The following is a 15,256-nucleotide window of genomic DNA, read 5'->3' on the forward strand; positions in this document are numbered from 1 at the left end:
GACTTAAGCCTCCTGCTTCTGGTTTTCAGTCTTATTTTTACAGTAGTCTCAAGACTTCTCTTTCTATACAGTACCATTGATAAAACATCTAGGTTAAAGATGAAAAGTTTCTTCACAGTGAGGGACATCCAGAGAGGTTCACAGAGTTATACAGAGAAGAGAAGAGGGAGGAGGGAGATAGAGGTGACCAGGACTTCCAATATACCTCAATTCATGGACTGTGAAGGCAAACCTAGACAGCATATTAAAAATCAGAGTTTTGTTTTTTGGGTTTTTTTTTGCCTACAAAGGTCCATATAGTCAAAGCTATAGTTTTCCCAATAGTTATGTACAGATGTGAGAGCTGGACAATAAAAAAGGTTGAGTGTGAAAAATTGATGGTTTTGAACTGTGTGCTGGAGATTATTGAGAGTCCTTTGGACACCAAGGTGATCAAACCAGTCAATCCTAAAGGAAATCAACTCTGAATATTCATTGGAAGGACTGATGCTGAGGCAGAAACTCCAATACTTTGGCCACAAGATTTGAAGAGCCAGCTCATTGGAAGAGATCCTGATAGTGGAAAAGACCGAAGGCCAGAGGAGAAGGAGATGACAAAAGGTGAGATGGTTGGATGGCATCACTGACTTAATGGACATGAGTTCGAGCAAACTCCGAGAGGTGGTGAAAGACACAGAAGTCTGGTGTGCTGTAGTCCATGGGGTCACAAAGTCAGACATGACTGAGTGATTAAACAGCAATATTTTTACAGATAAAGACACTGAAACTCTTTGAAGGTCTCATAGCATATGGTAGGATCCTTGTCAACGTCGTAAGCTAGTTCAGTTTGGCCTCAGAGTTCATAATTTTATCCACTATATGACAGAGCCTCTGTTATATCAGAGTCTAGTGCTACTCAGATCACCAACTCTTGGATCCACGTGAAAGATTTTTAAAAAGTCTGTATTGATTGAGATCCAAAGGAATCATCATATTAAAAGTAATTTTATTGAGTCATAAAATATATATTGTGTATCTATAGACATGTCTTGTTGCCTTAAAATGGATATATATATATATATATATATATATAGTTCAGTAGGTCACAAGAATTTAGAAACTAAATAATACAATTCTATTTAACCTGTGAGTGTCCAGGAGTCTCCAGCAGAGGTGTGGGTCAACAGTGGCCTGCTGTGGGGTCAGGAACACTGAATATAACAGTGCTTGCACAAGTCCTTTTGAAGGTATGTGTGTGAAGTTGCTCAGTCGCGTCCGACTCTTTGCGACCCCGTAGACTGTAGCCTACCAGGCTTCTCCATCCATGGGATTCTCCAGGCAAGAATACTGGAGTGGGTTACCATTTCCTTTTTCAGGGGATCTTCCCAACCCAGGGATCTAACCCGGGTCTCCTGCATTGGAGGCAGACGCTTTAACCTCTGAGCCACCAGGGAAGCCTGGTCACCATTACTACCATTACCCCTACCATAGTTTGGCCTCAGGCTAAACAACAGGCAGGGAACACAGCCCCATCCATCAACAGAAAATTGGTTTAAAGATTTACCGAGCATGGCCCTGCCCACCAAAACAAGACCCAGTTTCCCCCACAGTCAGCCTTTCCCATCAGGAAGCTTCCATAAGCCTCTTATCCTTATCCATCAGAGGGCAGACAGAATGAAAACCACAGTCACAGTTAACTAATCAAACTGATCAAATGGATCACAGCCTTGTTTAACTCAATGAAACTAAGAGCCATGCCATGTAGGGCCACCCAAGATGGACAAGTCATGGTGGAGAGTTCTGACAAAATGTGGTCCACTGGAGAAGGAAATGGCAAACCACTTCAGTATTCTTGCCTTGAGAATCCCATGAATGGTATGAAAAGACAAAAAGATATGACACTGAAAGATGAACTCCCATGTCGGTAGATGGCCAGTATGCTACTGGAGAAGAGTGGAGAAACAACTACAGAAAGAAAGGAGAGACAGAGCCACAGTGAAAACAACGCCCACTGGTGGGTGTGACTGGTGATGGAAGTAAAGTCCAATGCAGTAAAGAGCAATACTGCATGGAAACCTGGAATGTTAGGTCTATGAATCAGGGTAAATTGGAAGTGGTCAAACAGGAGATGGCAAGAGTGACCATTGACATTTTAGGAATCAGCGAGGTGAAATGGACGGGAATGCGTGAATTTAATTCAGATGACCATTATATCTACCACTGTGGGCAAGAATCCCTTAGAAGAAATGAAATAGTCCTCATAGTTAACAATACAGTCTGAAATGCAGTACTTAAGTGCAATCTCAAAAATGACAGAATGATCTCTGTTCATTTCCAAGGCAAACCATTCAATATGACAGTAATCCAAGTCTATGCCCCAACCACTAATGCTGAAGAAGTTGAAGTTGAACAGTTCTATAATGACTTACAAGACCTTCTAGAACTAACACAGAAAAAAGATGTCCTTTTCATCACAGGGGACTGGAATGCAAAAGTGGGAAGTCAAGAGATACCTGGAGTAATAGGCAAATTTGGCCTTGGAGCACAAATGGAACCCAGGCAAAGGCTAACAGAGTTTTGCCAAGAGAACGCACTGGTCATAGCAAACACCATCTTCCAACAACACAAGAGAAGACTCTACACATGCACCTCACCAGATGGTCAATACCGAAATCAGATTGATTCTATTCTTTGTACTGAAAGATGGAGAAGCTCTATACAGTCAGCAAAAACAAGACCAAGAGCTGACTATGGCTCAGACCATGAACTCCTTGTTGCAAAATTCAGACTCACATTGAAAATAATAGGGAAAACCACTAGATCAGTAAGGTATGATTTAAATCAAATCCCCTATGATTGTACAGTAGAAGTGACAAATAGATTCAAGGGATTAAATCTGATAGAGTCCCTGAAGAACTATGGATGGAGGTTTGTGACACTGTACAGGAGGCAGTGATCAAGACCATCTCCAAGAAAAACAAATGCAAAAAGGCAAAACGGTTGTCTGAGGCGACCTTAGAAATAACCGAAAAAGAAGAGAAGCTAAAGGCAAAGGAGAAAACGAAAGATATACCCAGCTGAATGCAGAGTTCCAAAGAATAGCAAGGAGAGATAATAAAGCCTTCCTCAGTGATCAATGCAAAGAAATAGAGGAAAACAACAGAATGGGAAAGACTAGAGATCTCTTCAAGAAAATTAGAGATACCAAGGGAACATTTCATGCAAAGATGGGCTCAATAAAGGACAGAAATGGTATGGACCTAACAGAAGCAGAAGATATTAAGAAAAGGTGGCACGAATACACAGAAGAACTATACAAAAAAAGATCTTCATGACCCAGATAACAATGGTGTGATCACTGACCTAGAGCCAGACATCCTGGAACGTGAAGTCAAGTGGGCCTTAGGAAGCATCACTACGAACAAAGCTAGTGGAGGTGATGGAATTCCAGTTGAGCTATTTCAAATCCTAAAAGATGATGCTGTGAAAGTGCTGCACTCAATATGCCAGCAAATTTGGAAAACTCAGCAGTGGCCACAGGACTGGAAAAGGTCAGTTTTCATTCCAATCCCAAAGAAGGGCAATGCCAAAGAATGTTCAAACTACCACACAATTGCACTCATCTCACACGCTAGCAAAGTAATGCTCAAAATTCTCCAAGCCAGGCTTCAACAATACATGAACTGTGAACTTCGAGATGTTCAAGCTGGTTTTAGAAAAGGCAGAGGAACCAGAGATAAAATTGCCAACATTCGTTGGATCATCAAAAAAGTGAGACAGTTCCAGAAAAACATCTTTTTCTGCTTTATTGACTATGCCAAAACCTTTGACTATGTGGATCACAACAAACTGTGGAAAATTCTTCAAGAGATGTGAATACCAGACCACCTTACGTGCCTTCTGAGAACTCTGTATGCAGGTCAAGAAGCAACATTTAGAACTGGACATTTAGTCTGGAACAACAGACTGGTACCAAATAGGGAAAGGAGTACGTCAAGCCTGTACACTGTCACCCTGCTTATTTAACTTATATGCAGAGCACATCATGCGAAATGCCAGACTGGATGAAGCACAAGCTGGGAACAAGATTGCTGAGAGAAATATCAATAACCTCAGATATGCAGATGATACCACCCTTATGGCAGAGAGCCATAACAGGAACTAAAGAGCCTCTTGATGATAGTGAAAGAGGAGAGTGAAAAAGATGACTTGGAGCTCAACATTCAAAAAACTAAGATCATGGCATCTGGTCCCATCACTTCATGACAAATAGATGGGGAAACAATGGAAACAGTGACAGACTTTATTTTCTTGGGCTCCAAAATCACTGCAGCTGATGACTGCAGCCATGAAATAAAAAGATGCTTGCTCCTTGGAAGAAAGGCTATGACAAACCTAGACAGCATATTAAAAAGCAGAGACATTACTTTGCTGACAAAGGTCCATCTAGTCAAGGCTTTGGTTTTTCTAGTTGTCACGTATGGATGTGAGAGTTGGACTATAAAGAAAGCTGAGTGCCAAAGAATTGATGCTTTTGAACTGTGGTGTTGGAGAAGACACCTGAGGGTCCCTTGGACTGCAAGGAGATCCAACCAGTCCATCCTAAAGGAAATCAGTCCTGAATATTCATTGGAAGGACTGATGCTGAAGCTGAAGCTCCAGTACTTTGGCCACCTGGTGCAAAGAACTGATTCACTGGAAAAGACCCTGATGCTCAGCAAGATTGAAGGCAGGAGGAGAAGGGGATGACAGAGGATGAGGTGGTTGGATGGCATCACTGACTCAATGGACATGAGTTTGAACGAGATTTGGGAGTTGGTGGTGGATAGGGAACCCTGGTGTGCTGCAGTCCATGGGGTCACAAAGAGTTGGACATGACTGAGCAACTGAACTAAACTGACTTAACCTGTAGTCAAAGTCACAAGGAAGATTATAAAAATATTTGAATAGAATGAAAACACAGCATATCAAAATATGTGGAGTAGAGCTGAAACAGTGCTTAGAAGGAATATATAGCTCTAAATACCTGATTAGAATAGAAGATCTTTAAATCAATCAAATCAATCTAAGCTATCACCTTAAGAAACTATTAAAAAAAAAGGAAAAAGCTAAATTAAACAAAGAATAAGCAGAGAAAAGAAATAATAAAGAGCAAAAATCAATAGCATTGCAAACAGAAAAATAATACAGACAGGAAATGAGACAAAAAGTTGCTTCTTTAAGATCAGTAAAGTTGATAAGCCTCTACCCAGATTAATTAAGGGGAAAAAAAAATCTCAAATACCAATTGTTGTTGTTATTTAGTTGCTAAGTCATGTCTGACTCTTTGTGACCCCATGAACTGTAGCCTGCCAGGCTTCTCTGTCCATGGGAATTTCCAGGCAAGAATTCTGGAGCGGGTTGCCATTTCCTTCTCCAGGGGATCTTCCCAACCCAGGGATTGAACCTGCATCCCCTGCATTGGCAGACGGATTCTTTACCACTGACCTATCTGGGAAACTCCAAATATCAATATAAGGATTGAAATAGGATGCATCACTACAAATCACACAGACATTAAAAAACTAATAAGGGAATACTATGAAAAACTTTATATTCATTAATTTAACAACTTGGATCAAAGGGCAAATTTCTTAAAAGGTATATTTAAGAAGCCACAGATAACCTGAATCACTATTATTCTTGTCAAAGAAACTTAATTTATAGTTAAAAGCTTTTCTATAAATAAAAATCAAGCCTATGATGGCTTTACTGCAAAATTCCACCAGATGATTTTGGTTAAAAATGCCAATATTACACAACCTTTTTCTGAAAATAGATGAGAAGCAACCATTTCTTAAGTCATTTTATGAGATTAGCAGACAAAGATATTGTATGCAGAGAAAACTACAAACCAATATCCCTCATGAATATAAATATAGAATTTGTCAACTGAATATCAGAAATACATAAAAAAGATAATATTAATACATTATGATCAAGTGAAGCTTATTCCAGGAATGCAAATACATTCAATGCTTTAAAAACTTTTCATTATAATTTACCATATAAACAGATTAAAGAAGAAAAACTATATGACCACCTCAGTAGATACAAGAAAAAGCATTGGATGAAATTCAAAGTCTGATCATGATCTATCTATCTATTCTCAGAAAAGTAATAATAGACTCCTTAATTTGATAAATGGCTTCTACACAAATCCTACAACTGACATCACACTTGATAAAGGATTGAATAATTTCCCCCTAAAATTGGGAACAAGGTAAGAATTTCCATTCTCACACTTGTATTCAAAATTGTCCTGAAAGTCCTAGATAGTGCAGTAAGGCAAGAAAAAAAAAAAAAGGCATGCATGTTAGAAAGGAAGAAATAAAATTGCTTCCACTTGTAAATATTATCATAGTTGATATAGAAAATCCTAAAAAATCCACAAAACAGCTACTAGAATTAGTAAGTAAGGTCAGCTGGGATGAAGGCTACAACACCAATATGCCAAAAGTGATTATATTTCTATACGCCAGCAATGAATGCTTGTAACTGAAATTAAATGTACACCATTATACACATATGTGTACGGCTGAGTCCCTTCTCTGTTTACCCGAGACTATCACAACATTGTGAATCAGTTATACTCCAGTACAAAAGAAAAAGCTTTATAAAGCATCTAAACATCATTGGCCAAAAAATTAAATATATACCATTTAAAATAAAGCACAACGAGGAAGCAGTCTAAATGTCCATTGGCAGATGAATGGGTAAAGACAATGTGATGCATGCATACAATGGAATGCTGCACAGTCGTACAAAGAACAGAACAACGCCATTGGCAGCAGCAGGATGGACCTGGAGATTATCACTAAGTGAAGGAAGTCAGACAGAGAAACATCACGTGATATCGCTTGTATGTGGGAAAAATGGTACAAATGAACTTATTAATATTTGCAAACAGAAATAGAGTCACAGACATGAAAATAAACTTATAGTTACCATGGGGGAAAGGGAAGGAGGGATAAATTGGGACATTGGGATCGACCTATACACACTACTGCATACAAAATGGGGTTTCCCTGGTGGCTCAATGGTAAAGAATCTGCCTGCTAATGCAGGAGATGCAGGTTCAATCCCTGGGTTAGGAAGATTCCCCTGGAGAAGGAAATGGCAACCCACTCTAGGAGTCTTACCTGGGAATTCCCATGTACAGAGGATCCTGGCGGGCTATGTCCCTGGGACTAAGTTGTTTGACTTAGTGACTAAGTACATATATAAAACAGATAACTGATAAGACCCTGCTGTATAGCACAGGAGACTCTACTCAGTACTCTGTAATGATCTATGTGGGAAAAAGAATATAAAAAAGAGTGGATATATGTATATGTGTAACTGCCTCACTTTGCTGTACAGCAGAAAGTAATACTACATTGTGAATCAACTATACTCCGATAAAAATTAAATACATGAGGTGCTATTTACAACAGCACCTAAGAACATTACACAGGTTAACATCTAACAAAGCACATGCAAGATCTATATTCTGAATACTATTAAACTGAGGAAAGAAATCAAATAAGACCTAAACAAATGGAAAGATATACTATGCTTATGGGTTGGAAGTTTCAATATTGTTAAGACAGTGATTGTTAAGATTGTTAAGAGTACGTCAAGGCTGTATCTTGTCACCCTGATTATTTAACTTAAATGCAGAGTACATCATGAGAAATGCTGGGCTGGATGAAGCACAAATTGGAATCAAGATGGCCAGGAGAAATATCAATAACCTCAGATATGCAGATGACATCACCCTTATGGCGGAAAGCGAAGAAGAACTAAAAAGTCTCTTATTGAAAGTGAAAGAGGAGAGTGAAAACATTGGCTTAAAACTCAACATTAAGAAAATTAAGATCATGGCATCTGGTCCCATCACTTCATGGCAAATAGATGGGAAACAGTGGAAACAGTGGCAGACTTTATTTTTGGGGGCTCCAAAATCACTGCAGATGGTGACTGCAGCCATGAAATTAAAAGACGCTTGCTCCTTGGAAGAAAAGTTATGACTAACCTAGACAGCATATTAAAAAGCAGAGACATTACTTTGCCAACAAAGGTCCGTCTAGTCAAGGCTATGGTTTTTCCAGTAGTCATGTATGGATGTGAGAGCTGGACTATAAAGAAAGCTGAGCACCAAAGAATTGATGCTTTTGAACTGTGGTGTTGGAGAAGACTCTTGAAAGTCCCTTGGACTGCAAGGAGACCCAACCAGTAAATCTTAAAGGAAATCAGTCCTGAATATTCACTGGAAGGACTGATGCTCAAGCTGAAACTCCAATACTCTGGCCACCTGAAGTGAACAACTGACTCGTTGGAAAAGACCCTGATGCTGGGCAAGATTGAAGGCAGGAGGAGAAAGGGGCAACAGAGGATGAGATGGTTGGATGGCATCACTGACTCAATGGGCATGAGTTTGAGTAAACTCCAGGAGTGGGTGATGGACAGGGAGGCCTGGCGTGCTGCAGTCCATGGGGTTGCAAAGAGTTGGACACGACTGAGTGACTAAACTGAACTGAACTGAAGACAGTGATTCTCCTAAAATGTATCCATACATTGAATGCAATTTCAAGTAAATCCCAGTAAGATATTTTAGCAGAAATCAACAAGTTGCTTCTAAAATGTTTATGAAAACTAGAATAGTCAAGTCAATTAAAAAAAAGTCTTGAAAAGCTATGTTATCTATTTCAAGGCTTATATTATGAAGCTGCAATAATCAAGATATTCTTGTACTGTGAAAGAATGAACACATAGATCAACTAAACAGAATAGAGAGTCTAAAAATAGAACCACACATATATGTTTTTAGGCTGATTTTCAACAAAATTACAAAGGCAATCCAATGGAGAAAGGATGACTTTCAATAAATAGTGTTGGAAGAATTAGACACTCTATAACAACAACAGCAATATGTATCATAATATTAATAATAACATTAATCCATACTTCTATAAAACTTTAAGAAAAAGGCACAGGAGAAAAATCTTTGTAACCTTGAGTTAAACACTGAATTCTAAGGTATAAAAACCAAAAACAATCCAGTTAATTAACTGAACTTTATCAAAATTGAAAACTTTGCTCTTTGGAAGACAGTGTTATGAAAATTAAAAAAACACAGACAGGGTAGAAAGTATTTGCAAAGCACCCATCTGATAAATGACTTATATGTAGAACATATACAATGTGAATATCAATAGACTTATTGTGGTGATCATTTTGCAATACACACATATTTTGAGTCATTATGCCATGCCCCTGAAACTAATGTTATATGTCAATTATATTTCAATCAAAAAAGCAATACATAGAATTCTCATGAGTCAATTATAAGAACACAAATAACTTTATAAAACATGGGAAAATTTTTAATAGATGTTTCACCAAAGAAGCTATATGGATGGCCAATAGACACATGAAAAATATATGAAATCATTGGTCATTACAGATATGCAAATCAAAACCACAGTGAGCTACCACTACATATCTATCAGAACGGCTGAAAGAAAAGAAAACCCAGTGTTAATAAACATTGGTGTGTGTGTGTGTGTGTGTGTGTGTGTGTGTGTAAGCCTGGAACTCTGTATAGGGCGATAGGATTGAAATGGTTGAGCCATTTGGGAAATCAGTCTGGTGGTTTCTTAAAAAGGTAAACATACAGTCACTAAAGGATTCAAGAATCTCACTCTTGGGTATTAATCAGAGAAGAATGAAAATTCATGGTCACAGAAAAACCAGCATTTGCATGTTTATAGCAACTTTATTCATAATCACCAAAAAATTGGAATTAACCCAAATGTCTTTCAACATTTATTTAATGGATAAGTAAACTGTGGCACATCCATGCATTGGAATATTTCTCAGCAACACAAAGAAGTAAGCTACGGGTGTGTGCAGCTTGTGTATATCTGAAGTGAGTCATGCCAAGTGAGAGAAGCCAGACTCCAAAGGCTACAAACTGTGTAATTCCAACACTGTGACATTCTGGAAAGGCAAAACCAGGAGACCCACCACACTGGTGGTTGTCAGGTTCTGGGGCAGAGCCATCAGGGTGGACTACAAAGGAGCCTGAGGGAACTTTTGGGGGTGATGGAAAAGTTCTGTATCTTGATTGTGGTGATAGTAAATGTAAATCTGAAAAAAATCTAAATGGTTAACCACACTTGTTCCCCAAGTGATCTGGAATCTACTGCTGATGAAGGCTGCGTGCTGTTTTCTGTCGGAAGATGTTTGGGACCCACAGGGCTCAGGGTCAGATAACCGTTCTGCCTGAGCAGACACTGGACAGTCTTCTCGGGGATGGGTGGGCGGGCTCTGGGCCCAGCCCAGCTCCTCTCACCAACCAGCTGGTTGCCCCTGACCGGCGTCCTGTGAGAGGTGAATTTCCCCCAACAGGGTCCTGCGGTCCCCAGATCTAGAGAATTCGCAGCAGCCTCCTGAAGTGCTCGTGACTTCTGGCCTGCCAGTGTGGGTGCCACACCCCCACCAGTCTCCAAACTGAAATGAAGTTCAAGGTAGCTCCTCGTAGCTCCTGGAGGCAAACCCTCAGGGACGTGAAAGGGTCCCAAAGACGCCAGTGCGGTATTTTGATCAGTGTAAACAGCTTTGCAGCCTGTACTTTCAGGGACCAGGCCAGGAGTTAAGACCCTGCTGTTAACAGTCACTTTATCCTCTCCGCCCACTCTGCGGAGCCTGGCAGGAAGGCAGGAGGAGCAGCGGGCAACAGATGCACACAGCGGCTGGGCGGAGGCCCCGCAGATAGGAAGAGGCAGTGTGAAGGCCAGTCTGCCCACAGTGCTGAATGGCCCAGTTTTCTTGGGGTCAAGCATAACCTTGCTTGCTCCGTGAAGCCCCTCTTCCTTTGCCTTTATCAACCTTTTCTCATGCACCGATTCCATTTGATCACTATGTAACCAGCCAGAACTGAAAGCGTGATCTGCGATTTGAAGGCCTGTGCTTTGAGAAATTGTGTGTTTGCACTGCTGAGGTTCTAGGAGGGTAGTAATGAGGCATAGGAGAAGAATAGGATGGAGCAGACAGAATCAGGGCTTCCGTCGCCGTAAGGAGTAATCTTTCCACCTGCCCTTAAGTCCTGACCTGGCTAAAGCAGTGTGCCCCTTCCCAGCCACAACATCTTGATAAGACAGAGGGGGAAGGGGTCCTTTAAAAGCAGACCCTGCAGGAATAAGGTGTGTGTTCCAAGCTCCTCTGGTCCTCCGCTTTCCCCATCAGATGACAGAGGAATGTCTTCCTGAGTTTTCTACAGCAGAAACCTGTTGGCAAGGCAGAGATCACCTGGCCGCCCGCCAAGCTGAGCGGAGATGCTGCGTGGCCGAGACGAGGCGATGAGCGCTTGTGCATCTCTGGTACCTGGAACAAAATATGCTGAGCGGCAAAGTGTGGCTTTCAGAAGGCATCAGTGCCACGTGACACCGCATGTCAGCTGTTCACATCTTTATTACTGAGCTGTGGGACCCACAGAGGCGGCTACTGTGTGTGAGACAGATTTGGGTCCCCTGGGTTACCACACACCCCAAGCAATGATGCTCACCAAGGGGTGTCAGGCCAACTGCAAGACCCCTAAGGTGTAGAAACTCGGCGCCTGTCAGTTCCTTCGGGGATGCATGTGTGTGGAGGCGTGTGCATCCCTCCTCCAGGCCCCATTGTGTAACAGCTGAGAGGGATCGGGCTCCCGGCTACAGGAACTTGTTCTCCGCATGGTTTTCTCATCTCCCTCTGCTTCCGCCAGGCTTCTGTCCCGGCCCATCTGCCAGAGCCTTCCTCCCCCTCTCTCACGCTCCTCTTTGAGGTGGTAACTAACCAACACAGTAATGCCCTTGCGGCTCCCTTTCCAGCCTCTCTCAGATTAATGGAACAGAAACATGTGCTTGCATCTGATGCCAGTAATCATATCCTGAGTGACCACAGAGAGGGAGATTAAGCAGAGCTCCTGGCCCGGCCCCGGGGGATACGGTTACAGGAAGAAAGCATTTCTTGACAGCAGTGGCCCTGGCTCCCTCTCACCTGCCCCCTCCTCCTTCCCAGGCTTGTTAAGTCCCTTGAATATTTTCCATGAGATTAATTAAGGTCTAGCCAGTAATGGTCCCAGTCACTCAAGAACTGGGTTTTGATCTACTTTTTTGATTTGCAGACAAGGATATGGATGTGAGCAGAACATACTTCTATATTCCTTCCTTTGATGTCAACTCTGTGCTCATCTACTTAGGACATTTTCAAACAGTGAAAAGTAAATAAGTATACGGTTATCTAGCCCAATGACTTAATTCAGTAAATACCAGCCATGAGCAAATTACTCTTCTGGAAAGATAAAATCTTTGCCCAAAGGGCGCTAGTGTGGGCAGTGAGGCATATACTCAAACTGATGTGACATGAGGTTGTGTGTGCTGAGTGTGGTGAGAGAGACACAGGAAACCCAGGGAGCACAGGGAAGGGAAACCCTTCCCCACAGGCTGGGGAAACCCAGAAAGGCTTCCGGGAAGAAGTGGCATTTGAGGTGAGCCTTGAAGGAAGGTAGGATTTTTGATGAACACAGAGAAGAGGAAAGGCTTTATGTGAGAAATGTTCAGCTTAAGCAGAAGCCCAGAGATAAGAGGACACAGGGTATTCAGAGATGAGTGAGAATTTGAGTTAAATTGCAAAATTTGTCCTAAAGGAGAGGTGGTAGATGAGAAGTGGGTCTAGAAAGACTGAATTTTGAAGCATATAGTGTCAGGCTTAGGAGCTAGGAGTTTCTGCCAATTGCAATGGGAGCCCCTGAAGGTCTTAGAACGGAGGAGTGAGAGGATTGTGTCTTTTTGTTGGACTTTTTAAAAAGTACCCTTGTAGAAGCATACTATGGAGATTGTGAGGGGGGTGGCAGAGGAGCGGGTAGAGATGGCTCAGTGAGGAGGTTTACTTGATGGGACTGGAAAGAGACATTGCACAGAGAGACTCTGGCAACTGGTTGGATTCAGGAGGTGAGCCCAATGGGTGAGCTAGAGATGATGCTGAGATTGGAGAGTGGTTACTGGAAGGCTGGTGGTGCCATTCAGAGAGGGCTGTATGAAGGGAGGATCAGCGCCAGAGCAGCAAATGACTGGTCCAGCCTGGGATATTCAGACACCCAGGAAAGGCGCCTGGGAAGAGACGTCCTTAGAGCATGCCATCAGGGTGGGCATTGACAAGAGAGCTGTGATGTGAGGACCATCAGCGGGGAGGCGCCAAGTGAGGCTCAGCGATGGGGGTTAGGGAGGGAGGCAGGGAGTGGGCAGCCAAGCTCAGAAGCTCAGGTCTCTGGGGAAATGGCCATATGACCAAGATAGGAAAGAGACTTCCCTTGTGGCCCAGTGGCTAAGACTGCACTCCCAATGCAGGAGCCTGGGTTCCATCCCTGGTCAGTGAGCCAGAGCTCACATGCCACAGCTAAAAAAGATCTCTCACGCCGCAACTAACACCCCTTGCGGCCAAATTGAAAAAAAAAAAAGGATAGGAAATCCTGAGTTTCCTGTCCCAGAAGCCAAGAGATTTCCTGACAAATACTGAACTGGCCAAGGATGAGGACTGGGCCGGGGCTGCTGAGGAGGTGGTCCCGGGTCCTTCCTGAGGCTCCAGCGGGTGGAGAGAGAGGTGGGGCGGAAGGCAGATCAGAAGCTGGTGAAGGTGAGTGGGTGGTGAGGAAGTGTAGGCACAAGGGTATTTCCTGGAGAGCTTTTAAAAATAGCACAGAGGCCCCTTGTTTGGTGCTGGAGAAGGCCTCCTGTCTGGGACCCAGGAGATGGATGCCAGAGGCCAAGAGGAACCCCAAGCTGAGATCTCTTGTGGGTGTTTGTGATATGATTTTCCTCTAAAGCCAGAAACTGGCGCGTTCGATCACTGCAGGCGGGGAGCAGTTGGCCGTTTGTACATCAGGAGGCCCTCCTTCATTACATCCAGTGTGTCTTACCCCAAAGGGTGAGCACTGGCTTGCTGGCTTCTGGACTGTTCCCTAGCCTGGCTTTAGGGACCAACCTGGGGTGACCGGGAAGCTCTGTTCTTCAGGGACTCTGATAGAGGTGCATGGAAAATAAACAAAGGGACGTGTCAGCTTCCACCGTCCCTTTTATGTTCCCCAGGAGGAAAAATTCTGTCCTTTTGAAGATAGATGAGGTTCATTGATCTTTACTCAGGAGAAGCTGTCAGAAAAAACCCAAGTGTGGGACCTTGCCCTAGGATGCCTGAATATCTTGGTTTGGGGAGAGCAGGAACATCACTGCCTGCCATGGGAATGTCTCCCTGGACCGGTCTAGCCACACACCCCCAGAATGCTCTCCCTGACTGACACCCCACCTCCATGACAGCTGAGCCCCCAGGACACTGGCAGATCGGCTTGTGTGAGGTTTAAAATAATATACCCTGACTTTGACTAGCTCCTGGCAGGAGAAACGTCCAGAGTCTGGATTTGGGGCCTGTGGACAAGTCACTTGTTACCAAGGGAGGTTAGTGCATCTCCATCACAATTTTGGGAAGGAGGTCTCTTCCACTGTTACATGTTGTAGCTATTTATAGAGTCCCGCAGCCAGCGTCTCTTTAAATCTGCAGGAATTCTCCACGTGTGTTACCTTAGAGGGTCTCGATGCACTGCCGCCCACTACCAAAGACACAGCTGGCAGGGGAGGGGAAGCAAGGGTAGCACTTTGACTCCGGCTCGGCCCATCACCGGGCATCCTGAATCTGGCAGGAGAGGCAGAAATAAACAAGTGCAGTTCCAGGCACTTCCTGAAAGTCTAGAGGTGGCAACATCAAATATCCAGAGCAGTGATGCCTCCCTGCAGTGTCCTAACCACTTCTTTCCCCTGTGACCTCAGCTCCGGTTCTGGTTCCTTGCTTCCATGTATTTCCCAGGCCCTTCTATCTCCCACTGAAGTGTTCCCAGTCTTCCACCCAACAAACAAAGTTTCTGTTGCTTGCAACCAAGAACCTTGACCCAGTGTGGTACACTTAAGAGATAATCGGGACCCAGGAAATGGGCTCCACTGGACCCAAGAGGCCAACACTGAGTAAGTCACCCTCCTGCCAGAATCTCAGAATGTCAACCTTTTAGTGGGAGAGACAGCGAAGAAACAAGCAAATGTTTACACAGAAACACATGTGTATATATATATCAGATTGTGAGAGGAGAAAAATAAAGTACAGCAAAAGAGAGAAAGTTGAAAGGGCTCTGTTTCAGACAGGGAGGGGAAGGAAGCCTGGTTGGAGGAGG

This window comes from Bison bison, unplaced genomic scaffold, assembly GCF_000754665.1.
Source record: "Bison bison bison isolate TAMUID 2011002044 unplaced genomic scaffold, Bison_UMD1.0 scf7180017864146, whole genome shotgun sequence".
In the NCBI taxonomy this organism is placed as follows: domain Eukaryota; kingdom Metazoa; phylum Chordata; class Mammalia; order Artiodactyla; family Bovidae; genus Bison; species Bison bison.